This window comes from Ambystoma mexicanum, chromosome 4p (assembly GCF_040938575.1).
Source record: "Ambystoma mexicanum isolate Mex_15411 chromosome 4p, UKY_AmexF1_1, whole genome shotgun sequence".
NCBI lineage: Eukaryota > Metazoa > Chordata > Amphibia > Caudata > Ambystomatidae > Ambystoma > Ambystoma mexicanum.
In genome coordinates, this window is record NC_090927.1 from 124,400,591 (window position 1) to 124,415,343 (window position 14,753).

The following is a 14,753-nucleotide window of genomic DNA, read 5'->3' on the forward strand; positions in this document are numbered from 1 at the left end:
GTCTGGCCTCGGGGGAGGAGTGCTGGGAGCCAAAGGCCGAGGTGTGGAGACGGGAGCTGGAGGCTACTGTGGAACCGCCTGAAGTGTAGGAGGCAGGGGAGTTGGAATCGAAGGACCAAGCGTGGGCAGCTGGGGCGGCGGAGCCAGGGCCTGGGGGACCGGAGCCATAGGAGGAATGACTATGGGCACTGGGGGCGGGACTGATAGTTGCATTTATTTATTATGTATTTGGATTTGTATAGCGCGCAACAGCTCGAAAGCATTGTGGCGCTGGTTACATTGAAAGGTCAAAACTTAGTTACATAGATAACAGAATAGGCATACATAATGTGCTAATTGTAGAACAGTTTGTAGCGTGGCATGAATAGGGTGAGAGAAGACACATGGAGGTAGATAAGAGAGGTTAATCAAAGAGCAGTTTTCAGGATTTTACGAAAGGCAGGGAGAGAAGTTTCTGCTCTGAGGGCAGTGGGGAGTGCACTCCATAGCTTGGGGGCTAGATATGGGAAGCCTATTCCTCCTGCTGTAGATCTGTAGATGCGCGGAATAGTGAGTTGGTTGGTGTAGCATGTTCTTGTAGGCCTGGTTGAGGTGGATCTAGATAGAGTATCCGAGAGGTAGGAAGGTGCAGTGAGGTTGATGCATTTGTGTGTGGTGGTAAGAATTTTGAATGGGATGCAGTCTTTCACTGGGAGCCAGTGAACAGACTTTCTTGCTTGCGAGATTTTTGTTATGCTTAGTGCTGCTCTAAGTGAGTTATTTTGGGTGATTTGGAGTCGGTTTATGTTTTTTGTAGAGGTACCGGCAAGTAGTGCATTACAATAATCAAGCTTTGCCCCTATGGTAGCTCTAGCTATAGAGAGACAATTGTCCTTAGTTAAGAAGGGTTTGATGGCGTTAATGAGTTTGGTGCTTAGGGCAGAGGCAGAGACAATAGCGCGGACTTGCTTGTTCATGGAGAGTGTAGCATCTATATGGACCCCTAGTGTCTTAACAGATGAAAGGACTGGGATGATGCAGTTGTCGATATTGAAGTTGGAATAGAGACTGTCTAGCTTGGCTAGAGTGGATTTTTGGCCAAGAATAAGAATCTCAGTCTTGTCCCCCCGTTGAGGCATAGGCGATTAGTGGCCATCCATGCTTGTATGGTGGAGTAGATTTGCCGAAAGGGTAGTGGCATCTTGATGGTATGAACCGGTTTAAGGAAGGAGCACTTGGGTGTCGTCAGCATAGTTTGTATATGTGATCCCAAGTGCATCCAATTTATCAAAAAGAGGCTTTGTGAAGATTATATAGCGTTGTGACCCTATGTCACGCCTTTGGTTAGGGTAGCTTCGACTCACTCTTGCTCTTACTAGCGTTGGGGCAATACAAGGTCCCTGAGGGATGCCACAGTGAATAATGGCGGGAGTTGCATTTGCTGTGTTAGAAAAGACTCATCGCTCTACCCTCCAAGAAGGAGGTGATCCAGGTAGCTGCCTGCTCAGAGAAGTGTGCATCATGTATGAGTTGTGTGGTGAGGGTTTTGTGATCCACGAGATCGAACGCTGTTGAGAGGTCTAGAAGGAGGAGGAGGGCAGGCTTGCCATTGTCTAAGGTTTGTGTTATTTGATTTTTTAGGTCTAACATGGCGGTTTCTGTTCTGTGCCCTTTGTGAAATCCAGACTGCCTTTTTCCTAAAATGGAGTTGGATTCTAGATAGAGTTGGATCTGGCTATGCATGTCCCTGATCAAATCATGAAGGATGGAGCCCATCTGAGGGGGCCTCAATAGAGTGAGGAATTTTCAAAAAACTTGTCCTCACAGGCTGGTCGGGTGGCAGGTGGTATGGACAGAGTAGCTGGCGGCTGCTGGGGCCTGTGCGTACTCCGCCTTGCTGGTTGCACAGGATATCCACCCTGCAACGCTGAAGGATAAGCCGTGGGCCACGTAACTGGTGAAGACCAGTCCCACCTGGACACTCGATCTCCTACCTGTTCCCCGAACGGGGATGGTGTCGGACGAGCTGCCATTTTGTCTGGCGCAGGGGCCATTTTGTCTAACTGCATGCCACGTGCCTGCGTCGTGGTGCCTGACTCACTGGGACCGGCCTCCTCCTGAACTCTTGGCAGTGGAGCTTGAGGCCTAACCTACAACACCTTGGGTAGAGGCCTGGTAGGCGTGGAATTCTTGGCTGAGTAGCCGGTAGTGTGTGCAGGCGCCCCTCAGACATTTGTCCAGTAGTAGGGCCTAGCTCCTCCGGTAGACACCCAGTAAAAGGACCTTACAGTCCCTTCAGCACTTGTGAAGGATTTCAATCGGGCGACACACCTTGGTCTTAACCTAGGATGTAGCGCACAATGGAATGCTTTCGTTTTATTTTCTGCGAATTCGAATTGAGCCGATACCCGACCCATCTCACACCCTCTTTTACAAATACCCCGGGTCACAATGGACCATGAACCAGGCCGAAAAATCACACAATTTTTATATTGGGCAGCAATCACCAATGGGGTGATAATTACAATGAAAACAACTGAAATACGCTTGGGTAACCTTCTACAAGAACATATCCAAAGCTCAATTGAATTGGAGTACTTTGAATTAATATAGAGAGAACCCAAGTTGAGGTTTCCCCCTGCAATGTTCCCTCAACCCACAAGGATAGAAAGAAGCAGCAGGTAATCAGGGATATGAAGCAGCAAATAGAATCAAAATCCAACCTTCCCTCACAAAATAAGAGGCAAACCCTTTGCAATGCCCTAAAATGGCACAAGGATTTTTACAAATAATTATATATGTAATTAAATAATGATGTACATATGTTTTATCTCAGTCTCAGGGCTATCATATCACTAGCAACTATAAGGTAAGGTTTCACACAAGGCATACAGTTCACTAAGCAGGTTGAAATTGAAAACAGTGCAGTCAAATCACATGGAAAAGTTGAATTTTTTCTAGTTTGAAGTTTTAAATGTCAAAACGGCTTTTCAGAAAAACAGGTGAAATACTCTGAATTGGAATGTGGTTTTTGGGCTGGGGGATAGATGCACATTATAGCAACAATATAGAAGTGAAAGGAGGGCTATAGCTGAATAACTGGATGAGATTTTCAAGATAAAAGGAGGTTCAGTGTTGGTAAAATAAAGCCGTTAAAGGGAGGAAATCGTTTTGGAAAGAAAAAGGACAAGTTTTACTTAACTAGCTTATTCAGACTAAATTGTTAAAGAAAGACACGGTACGATCCCAGGTTTATTTGCAACTTAACTCTTTCACCCCGCGTTCAGATCTATGTGGGAATTCATTTAAATTATTCCAAATATTGCTAAGTAGTTCCAAGATGAGGTGAATGAAAGAATTGCACGAACACTAGAAAAACAAGGACAGGGTGCACAGAGAATTAGAACAGTTTAGACAAGTTATCAGGGTATGGATAGGATTACTTCGAAAATAGGGCAAAGACAAAGGGGTCAAGATAGGGTATACTATGTGTTGCTATGTGTTGCTATGGGATGGGGAAATACTCAGTCAGCGCTTAAATTTGGGGATTTGGACAGTCAACCGGTTCTGGATTCAAAAGCTGGATTCAAACGCTCTGGTCACCGGATAGCGGACTCTCCTTGCAAAAGACAGCTGGGCAAAGGTCTGGTCACGGCACAGCGATGCCACCGCTGGATGGAGCGGGTAAGCAGGCAGCCACCTTTCCCCTTTCTCCCTGAAGTTAGTGGGATTTTGTTATGGGGTTTTAGTGCTGAAGGGTGATTCTGCCTTGATAGGAAGACCTGGGTCAACTATCCCTTTTCACGCAGTGGGGTCTGGAATCTTGCAGTGTGAAGGTGGGATATCTGTATACGCAGAAACATTCAGAAGGGAGTCTCTAGAGTTCTGTCAGCCACCCTTATTTATAAGGCATGGTGACATCATCTAATTATATGGTGGGGCCGACTTAGGCCGGCCATGCCTCTAACAACTGAATTGGCCAGGGGTGAGTGTTACCGCCTTGCTGTCAGCTGGTTGGACTTTTAGAGACATGACATCAGTTTATGATGTGGCTTTACAATGCCTAGGATCATCCCACGGTTACAGTTTTGACATAAATGGCACATTTTTACATTTGTGGCATCTTAACAAATTACATAGGCAGATTACATATTTTATGCAGAGCATGGCAGTCCCACCCTCATGTCTGTAGGAGTTTTTTGCGCTTTTCAGTGATAGTCGACCTAAAATTCTAGAACTTTATACATGGATAGAGATCATAAGGCATGTAAATATTGAATTTCATAGTGGCATCATGTACACTTTCCTCAAACTGTCCAATTCTCTGCCATTTCTGTTCCCAATATGGCAGTGAAGGCTACCACGTCTTAAAATTAAAACCGACAAAATTACATTTAAACTGTTAACTTTTTACATTCCTGCGAAGTCCTGTTGCAAAGATAAACATCTTAAAAGTTTAATCAAATAGTCTTTAGAGCCAAAATGGTCAGCATTGTTCACCATATAAGGGCATAGTTGCAAGGCTGCTCTTGAGTTGGCTTTGAATCTCCCAGTAGAAGTCGCGGGGACGTGTGATTTCCTATTTCACATGTCCGTGTCACAGAATCTCCATTGTAAGAGGCCTCAGCCCAGACAAAAGTCTGATGCCTAGGCTGTTTAGTGTTTTTGGGTACATTCAAAGGTTTCCAAGGTAGCAATTAGCACTCATGTGTCCTAGAATCTATTGTGGCTCCTTCGGTTGCTAGCAACCCCCCCCTCACCCCCCAAGCAGAACCTGTTTGGCTAGTTTTCAGAAGGCAGCCCATGTCTTTATTTTTTATTTTATTTTGTTTTATATCAAAAGCAAGCCTGTTGAATAAAACATCCCATATATTCTTCCCAGCAAAAAACCCCTTTACATTGCTAGGCCAAATCAGGGCCTTCTTTCAACATTACACTTTTAAATCAGGCATTTTTCCTTATTTACAAAAGCGCATCTTAACACATGGTGAAGTCTGCTGGGCTGACCATTTCAAAAGGTTTTCTCTCTGAATTTCCCCCAATGTTTTGCTGCCCTAGTCGGTTTCACTTAAACAATCTGTTCAAGACACAGGTCCATTGAAATTGACATAGGCCCAGAGAGCCAGAGTCTCTTTTGCAGCATTAATATTTGACATTTTGTAACTCAAAAGTCAAGCGTTTTCCTGTGCGACTGAAAATAAAGCTCCTTTTGATTTCTCAGATTTGGCTGAAACAGGGATAATGTTCTATTTTGCTGGAACACAATCTGTTTATGGGTGGGACATGGCAGGGCCTCATTGATGAAAGCAGTATGATGTTGAACAGCTGCAAATAGCGTCAGGCGCCATCATTATAAAGGCCAAATATTTCCTTTTTCAAGGGGAATGTGGATCAAGCAGCAAAGCAGTGCTGTTTCTCAATTTTCTTTTTTGTGCATGTAAGAAACACTGGCAGGCTTACTTACTCAGTGTGCCCCCTTGTTCCATCCTACCCAATGGTGCTTGGTGAAACAGTGCAGCCATCCTTTTGTATCTGCAAAACGCAGTGTTGAGGCAAAGCCCTGGTGCTCAAAGGATCCAGAGCAGCCCTTTTGCAGGTTCTGCTGAAGTGCAGCTGGATGATGTGAGGAAGTACTGCTGAGTGGGTAAATAAATCCCACACACTGTCTCCAGGAGGATCTAGTGACTGCTCGGTCTCGCGGACGGTAGCTGAATGAGCCTCGGTACCTGTTCTGGTATGAGAACCTGAACGGTCCCTCCCACTCAGATGTTTCCTAGGAAAGGAGTCGCCCTTGAGGAGTGCAATGGAAAAAAGCGCCCCTGCCTTGGTCCTAGACTTGTGTCTGACAAAGTTCTTCAAGTCCTCTGGAGGCGAATTCTCGAAGAGCCCCCTCCACCGGGCTAACCTGTTCTTTAGAGCACATGGTGTAAGCGCGTTGCACGCGGTACAACCTTCCCAGACGTGGTCGGGGCCAAGACAGTGGAGGCAAAGAACATGGGGGATGGACGTGGGGAAGAGCCCCTCGCAGGATGGACACCTGCTGAAGCCCAAGGACGTCGGCACGCACCAGGGAGGAGCGTGGCGCCAGAGGACTGAGTACCTGAGTAGGATTAGAAGACAAAAAGACAGTATCTGGGAAAGAGTGTGTGGAATTACAAGGCCGAAGCCAAACCTAGGAGCGCTGGTGAAAGCAGTCCGTTCCAGTCAATGTGGAAAAGAGGACTGAGGAGTAGCACCGGTGGGCAGAGTCAGGGAGGCGCATGCTCCCAAGGCCGTGCCCATGCGCGCCTCTTAACAAAGGTGACAAAGTTTTTTTCTGGTGAAAAAGGTTCCGTCTCCCATCCCTAGCGAGGGACACCATACAGTATGGAGGAAAGGGGACGGGACATGGGAGTAAAGCCTTGAAAATCGCTACTGGCCGCTCGCCAAGTAGCCAAGCGGCTAAGCAGTGCTTCACGTTACTTCCACTGGTTTCAGCCCTGTATAGGTGCAACTGTTGGTGGTAGGCGAATTTTCTAGTGTGTATGTTGGTTTCCTCCAGATTTTCTCCAGTTTCTGATTTTCCTTTAAGTGATTTTGTCTGGGAGTGAACCATTTGGCTGGTTTTATTTGTTTGGATTGTTTTTGAACTTTTTGGGGGCAATGCAGTCCCACACAGAAATAATCGTTATAAATGTGATGGCGTTTTGTATTCAATGTGGTTGTTGGTCCATCAGCGAGTACAGTACATCTGGTTGCTTCTAGTCTTTCCCGCTAGGGAGTTTATGTGTATATCGTTCCACGGTCTGGTCATGGTCGATTGTTATTTTGAAGGTCTGGCGAAGAAGGGCGTCACAATGAATATTGTGAACGGGATAGATAAGTGATCCTCCCAAGGGGGAGGTGCACTGGGGAGCAAACAGTGATTATGTTTTCATTACAAAAAATGCCATCCAGAGTGTGTCCAGCTATGTGGATGGGTCCCTTGACCATCTGTTTTTCGGTGTAATGCAGCAAGGTTCACGTCAAGTAAGTTTGTAAAAGCATGGTCTTCTTTCTTGTGCCAAGAAATCTCCAAGTATAGTTGGCAATCAGCTATCTACAGACAGGCTGGTGACAGAGTTTGTCAGCAAAGTGAGGGCTGTAGGAGGGAGGTCTATATATTGAAAATGATTAGTGTTGCTGTGGGAGAGAGAAAGCAGGTCAGAGCGAGTGATTCAGTGTCTGGGATTGCGTCAATGGAGGGTGTTGAGACTACGAAGGAGTCTGTGCACCAGAGCTACGCCACCTTCTATCCTATTGTTAAGATTAGCACAGATCTTGAACCCTGATGGTCTATTCTCATGGGCAATGATGTGCTATTTATATAGCGCTTCCGCCAAAGCGCGTTAAATAAAACATTTACATACAAGATCACCCATCCAAAGTTGGTACTCATTTATCTACCTCGGAAAGATGAAAGGCTTAGCTGGCTTTGCCGGGATTCCAACCAGCGACCTGTAGATCCCACACAGGTTGTAGTAGCGAGTGCTCAACCCGCTGATCTATCTTACTGGCTTACCAGGATAACCAGGGAATGATCATCCGAGAGCCACGTTTCTGTGATGAAGATCAAGTCCATCTGGTCTTTGGAGTGTTAGGGAGAATTCTCAGAAATGTGCTAATTCCCTCCACCTTAGAGACCCCCAGCAACTTTGCTGGATTTTGAGGACTTGATTTTTTAACCTGGAGAGAATGGGTCCCTTTTTCCCACTCATTTTTTTTATGTAATTTTGTACACTGTTTCTCTTTTGGTTGTGGAGTCTGAAACTCCATAGGCATTATCTTTTACATTGTGTCACACAGCACCTTCAGTGAAGTGACACAGGGAAGTCTTTCAGATTTTCCAAAGGTTTAAATACCTTCTCTTGGTTAAACTACTGTTTCCAAGAGCAGTAAAGTGAAATTGACTTTACTTACATTTGTAACTTCCTAGCCCCAGCACACACTATCTTACAACAGGGTGCTGGAGGGGTTACCTAGTATCCCGTTTGTCTAGCTTATCATGTAACTTTTTTATGTTACCCTTTTCTCACTGAATAGCTGGTGGCAGTGGTTTCTTTTTAACTACCAAGGTGTGCATTTACCGCGGGCTGCGTTGGCAACTTCAGTAAAGCACCCAACGGTGCCATTTTTGTAAAAATAGCCCTAGTTTTTTTTGCCATTTGTTTGTGGAAAGGTCCTTGTTGGGGAGAATTCTCCAAAATGTGCCAATTCCCTTAACCTTAGAGACCCCCAGCAACTTTGCTGGATTTTGAGGACTTGATTTCTTTTTACCTGGAGAGAGTGTGACCCTTTTTCCCACTCATGTATTTTGATATGTGTTTTGCCTCTGTTTTCTTTGGTTATGGAGTCTAACCAACTCCATAGGCATCATTGATTTCAATTGTGTCACACAGCACCCTCAGTGCAGTGACACAGGGAAGCCTTTCAGGTTTTCCCAAGGTTTAACTACCTTCTCTGGGATAAACTATTGTTTCCCAGAGTAAGTAAAGTGAAATTGACTTTACTAGTTTTTTAAATTCCTAGACCCAGCACACCCTATTTTATAATAGAGTGCTGGAGGGGTTACTTAGTATCCCCTGTGTCTAGATACTCATGTGGCAGTCAAATGCTACCCTTTCCTCTCTGAATGGCTGGTGGCAGTGGTGTTACAACAAACTACCATGATTTTTCCCGACCACAAACTATTCATATCTTCGGTAACGTAAAATCGTGGGAGCCATGTTTTTCAAGATAGCGTCTCAGCCCCCTTTGTTAAAAACAGGTCCCAGTCTTTTTTTTGCCATTTCTTTGTGTATAAGTCCTTCTAGAGTTTTTCTCTGCGCGCCAAACCAGGTTTGGTCTCTTTGTTCATTCGCCTTTGGCGGGCATCAGGAGTTAAGACCGCCTCTGGCGCCCAAGTGTCTGGGGTGGGCAGGAAGTAAGGGAGGTGCCCGAAAATCCCTGTGCTTAGTCTCTTAGGAGACCCAAATGCACTCTGTGGTAATTGTCTGGCTGACTGTTCGGCAAGGACTGCCACCCTGCTGGGTGAGTGACAGCTAGGCTGGAATGAATGGGAGAGAATTGAATAAAAGGAGAGTCTTTTGGCTTGGAAGGCAGAGTTGACCACTGGACGAAGGAACCAAAGAAGAACTTGAAGGGGACACCTGCTTCAACTCCTGGACCGTTGGTTTGCCTGGTGAAGCCCTGCTGCAGTGCTGAAACCCCAAGTTTGCATCGACTGAGAAGCGCCTGCAAGGAAGACTTCTTTCCTTGATTTGGTGGGACCAATCAACTCCAAAGTAAGCCACCTCGACATCTATCTCGGAGCTGGTTGAATTTCCACAGAGTTGCGGCTGGAAAACGTATAGCCAGGGAGAGAACACCAGATTGTTTGCATTGCTTTTAAGGTGGCTAAGAGCTCCAGGAAGATCCTCCGGACTCCCAGGCTATTTGCGGTAGACGCGAAGAGCTGAAACACTGAACAGCCATTGAAAGTGAAGTTTGCCAGTTGTCAGTTTTGACCGTTCCAGTGCATTGCAGGAGTCCCCCGACGTCCACCCTCTTGTCCCCATGACTGAGGCCAGGGAACGGTGAGACCTGCAGAGCTGCACAGGAACAAGAGTCATCTGCTGCATCTTTTCTTCATCTTTAAAGGTACTGTACAAAGTCCAAGAGAACTTACCTTTTGCGGTAGTTTGCTTGCACCTTCTACCCTCACAAGTCTAATAAGCTTGTGGCCCAACATTTGATTCTTCTTTTCTTCAAAGATTTCTAAAACATTGTGCAAAGACTTTTCCATTTACCTGCCATAGGTGCTTCATTCCCATATAAGACTTTGGCCCATTGACTTTGGCTTAGTCTATTGTATTGAATGACTTTCTGGGGGATCCAAAAAGTATTTGATTGCTTAAGAATATTTGTGGTCTCGTATGTTCTAAATCTTTTCCTTTGACATCTTACTCCACGATTCTAAATGCAACAGTGATATATTATGTTCCCAGCACCCTAGCAATTGAAGTCACCCGAGGGTGTAGGTAGTGTCTGTGGGCCATCCCAAAAGGGTATCTACTGATTTAGAGATATTAAGAGCGTGCATTTCATGAAGTGCATTTGAGTGTTACTGTTATATTGCGCCCTTCTGAAGTAGGCTTAGTCTAACTGACTGATAAATTAATAATCTTTTATTCAAGAAACCTTGAGTATTAGAGTTTATTTGAATACTTGTAACTGTAAATCTCTGTGTAACTCCACTACAGCTTACATTTACCCCTCTTGAGAGAAGCCGGACTGCTCAACAGGCTACCAAAACTGCGTAGTACAAGCTTATACCAAAGGTTGGGTGTCCTATACCTGTAGGTCAGAGTTGTTTGTAGTGTTCCCAGAGGGTACTGCATACAAACATTGCCTAACAGAGAGAAGGTAAACATGTCTGAGGGAGTGCATTGATCAGAAGGTATCTTGGGCCTGCCATTTCTGGATTAATTCGGCTGTTCAAGGTTGCTTTTATTCGTTTTACATGGCTTCACGATAAGGCTTTCAGATTCAAAGAGGCTTAGCAGGTTATTGGCGGGGTCTGACACATCTATTAGTTCCTGCTGTGTGGTTGTGGTGGATGGTGAAGGATATATAGTGATGAATGGAGTACCAGGTATTGTTTCCTGCGGGTCCAGTCTCATGGTTCGTTGGATGGCTGTCGGGGCAAATGCAGACAACAAGGTTAGGTCACTGGCGAGTTCTGTTTCTCGGGCTGTTAGGTCACAGTAATGTGATTAAGCCGGATGCTTCAGGCAGTACCTGGAGATCAAAGCAGTCAAGGGTCTCTTTAGGTGAGGTACTGGGAATCCTGTAGAATTGAGGGTTGCTGGAGTCATCTTTGCGAGCCTTGTGAGTTTTGTAGCAGCCTCTCAATTGCCCTGACACTGCCATGCCTGCTGGTTTGTGACGATTGCTAAGCTAAGCCATTAAGACATTACTTGGCCTACGAGCGAGTGGGGCGAGCGGAATGGACGGGGGGCTCGACTCACGCTTGTCAGTCTTTTTCCAGCACTCTATCTGGTAAAATAAAGACATTGACAGCACAGTGTATTAAGAGCCAAGACCCTGTGTGCGTTTACTGGAATAATACACAGTGGTTTGCAATTCGGAGTAACGGGAGGAGCTAGGTAGCCCTGTGCTCGAATATTGAGTGAATAGCACTGGATTAATTTCCCGCACTTTCCTTTGACATTGTTTTCAGCAGGCACTCATGAATTGCAGCGAGCAGGCCCGATGGCTGATTAAGTGGCCCTGGGGCTACTGTATGCTGATAAAGACCTGTGGGCTTCTGATCCTAGCCCTTGACCCTAATTGACTGACAAGAGTTGGCTGCGTTTCTTTTTACATGAGGGGCAGAAGGTGGTGGGGGACGGACTATGGCGGCCCCTCGAGCAAGTCGAGCGTTCTGTGCCCTCATGATTGGATGTCAATATTTAATTGTTGGACTTTTCAAAACAATTTTATTCGGCCTTCACCCAAAGAATTTTTATACCTTCTAATCTACCTTTTTATTACAGATTTATATATTTTTATCTTATCCTGTTGTAGTCAGGGGGTCCATAAATTAGAAAAAAAAAAACACTCAAAAAGTGGAGCACACACCGGGCAAGAAGCAATGCTGTTCATTACAGCCGGGCAGGCACAGTAATTTTATACCAAACAGTACAATGGTCACAAATCCATCGAAACACTTGCAATTTAGAAAGTTCTCTTTTTCAATGTTTTCCAGGGATTTCATTGGTTCGTCGATGTCACCTCCTCGTAGTGATACGTTGATTAGTAAAGCGTAAATGGAACAACAACACAACAGTTTCCCAACACATTACCTCCCCACGTGGTACCACATTTATTCATAGCCCACCCCAGAACAACTTGTTATTAATGAAATAACAAGTTACCTGTAACTGTTGTTCTCCAGCATGGGTCTGGCATGGATTCACACGCTAATGAATATTCACCGTCGTCAAGCTGAGAATTCTTGGTAAAAGAAAGTTTCACTTACGTTTACAAACTGTCTTTCTCCAATAAACCAATCCCTGAGCTCTGGGTCATACTGCCCCCAGCCAATTACTGGTCTCTCCCTAAACCCCTCCTCTGGCAGCCATCTTTAGATTTGGTAGCACGTAAAGTGGCAGTATGACCAAGAGCCGCCGCAGAGGGGCAGCTGGGAGGGTTTGCATGTGAATCCATGGCAGACCTATGCTGGAGAACAACAGTTAGAGGTAAGTAACTTGTTCCTTCTCCAGTATGGGGTCTGGCATGGATTCACATGCGCATGAATAAATACATAGTAGTACATACACAACCACGGGAGGTGGCAAGGCTCAATAGAAGCAATTACCCTTAACTCCTCACCAGGCTCACCTTTAAGCGAACGGGTTGCGTAGCATTGCTTGGCCTACTCTGGATTCCTCTTTGGAATCCCTGTCGACGCAGTAGAATTTTGTGAAGGTGTGCATAGACCTCCACGTAGCAGCACTGCAGATGCCCAGCAGGGGCACACCAGACAGGAACACCGTCGTAGCAGCGATCATTCTGGTAAAATGGGCTCTCTGATGACCAGGCAGCGGTCGGTTTGCCAACCGGTGACCATTAGTGATGCAGCCACAGAGCCACCTGGAGATGGAAGCCTTGGACAAATCCTTCCATGGTTCACAGGACAGGTTGCATAGCATTGCTTGGCCTACTCTGGATTCCTCTTTGGAATCCCTGTCGACGCAATAGAATTATGTGAAGGTGTGCATAGACCTCCACATGGCAGCCCTGCAGATGCCTAGCAGGGGCACACCAGACAGGAACAGCGTCGTAGCAGCGATCGCTCCGGTAGAATGGGCTCTCTTGACGACTAGGCAGCGGTCAGTTCGCCAACCGGTGACCATGAGTGATGCAGCCGGAGAGACTCCTGGAGATGGAAGCTTTGGACAAATCCTTCCATGGTTCACAGGACCAAAGTTCACAAAAAGCTGAGAAGTCTTCCGGAAACTCTTCGTGCAAGCCACATAAAACTTCAACACTAGCCCCATCCAGCAAGTGCAAGGTGCAGGATGACATGTCCAGACTTGACGATGCTGGCGGAGTTGGGGCCCTGATCCTGTTAGATCTCTCTGCCACATTCGACACGATGGACCACTCCATCCTTCTCTCTCGCCTCTCACAGATTGGGATATCCGGTGCTGTTCTTGCTTGGTTTACTTAGTTTCTTTCGGATCGCACACATACCCTCACCATGCCACCGTTTCTCTCCCTTTCCTGCTTTCTCACTTGTGGTGTCCCTCAGGGACCCTCTCTATCGCCAATTCTGTTTAACATCTATATCTGGGCCCTGATTTGACTCATCCGCTCTTATGGGCTAAATTGCTACTCATATGCGGATGATACCCAAATCCTGATCCGTCTGGACCAGGATCAGTCAGAAACCTGTCTGCCTTCGGGCAGTCGGGATCTGGATGGATCAGAATTGGCTAAAGTTAAATGGTGATAAGACGGAGGTATTGTTGGTAGGCTGCCCCCCCCAACCCCTCCTTGTGGACCCCTGCTTCTGGCCCTCTGCCTTGGGACCGCTACCCAATCCCCAGTTAGCAAAGTCAAGAATTTAGGAGTTATCCTCTCCGCTTCTTTCTCAATGTCTAACCAGGTTGCGGCCGTGTGCCAGTCCACTCACCACCAGATTAGAATCCTTAAGAGGGTCATGCCCTTGATCCCGGTAGCCCTCCGCCCCCCCGTGGTAGCCGCATTAGTCCTCACACGACTGGACTATTGCAATTCGCTCTACCTGTCTCAACCTATCGGCCTTACACACCCCCTTCAGCGTATGCAGAACGTGGCTGCTAGGCTGGCTACTGGCTCCCCTTGTGGTGCCCATATCACGCCTGTGCTTCGCCAACTGCATTGGCTCCCGGTGAACCAACAAATTCAGTTTAAATCTCTGTGCATTGTTCACCGGGCAATTCATGGTCAGGGTGCCGAATTTTTGCAGCTTAAATTTACCCGATACCGTCCGGACCGGGACCTCCACTCTGATACTTCTAACCTGCTTACTGTCCCTAGGTTTAACTGGGCAAGGCTCGGCGGTAGAGCCTTCTCCGTTACCGCGGCCATACTTTGGAACAGCCTCCCTGAATCTCTTAGGGCCACTGTTAACCATCTTGGATTCAGAAGAGCGTTGAAAACCAACCTGTTCTAAGCCGGACCACTCCATTGGTCTTCTTCGATTGGGTAGCTTCCTTCCAGAGCCATGATGCCTTTGGGCGAACGCGCGCTTTACAAATGTTAACATAACAAAGTCCTTTCAGCCGGCGACTAAGGCGTCAGAAAAAACACAGGCAACAGCAAGGGTTTGTTGAGGTGAAATGCCAACGGAACCTTGGGCATGAAGGAGGGGTGCGTCTGCAGCACCACTCTGGTCTCGTGGAAACTCAAATAGGACAGCTTACAGGATAGGGCCTGGATCTCACCCACTCTCCTGGCAGAGGTGATGGCCATGAGTAAAGCGGTCTTCCAAGAAAGGAACTTGAGAGGAGCTTGATGCATAGACTCGAAGGGGCCCCCGCTACTCCATGAGCCTAGTCAGCACCACGCCGAGTTCCCATGCCAGGGCAGGCACCTTCACTGGCGGGAACGATCAGAACAGTCCTTTATTAAACTCCTTCACTAGAAGGTGTGACCAAAGAGAAGACAGTCCCGGAAAGCTGATATAGTGGTAGATGGCCACCAGATGCACCTTGGAGGCGTGCGCC

General features: G+C 46.6%; 1 protein-coding gene across 1 annotated transcript in view; it reads right to left on the reverse strand.

Annotated features, from left to right (window-relative positions):
- Positions 1-14,753, reverse strand: part of TMEM214 (transmembrane protein 214) — a 656,291-nt gene that overhangs the window by 58,958 nt on the left and 582,580 nt on the right. The window lies entirely within an intron of this gene.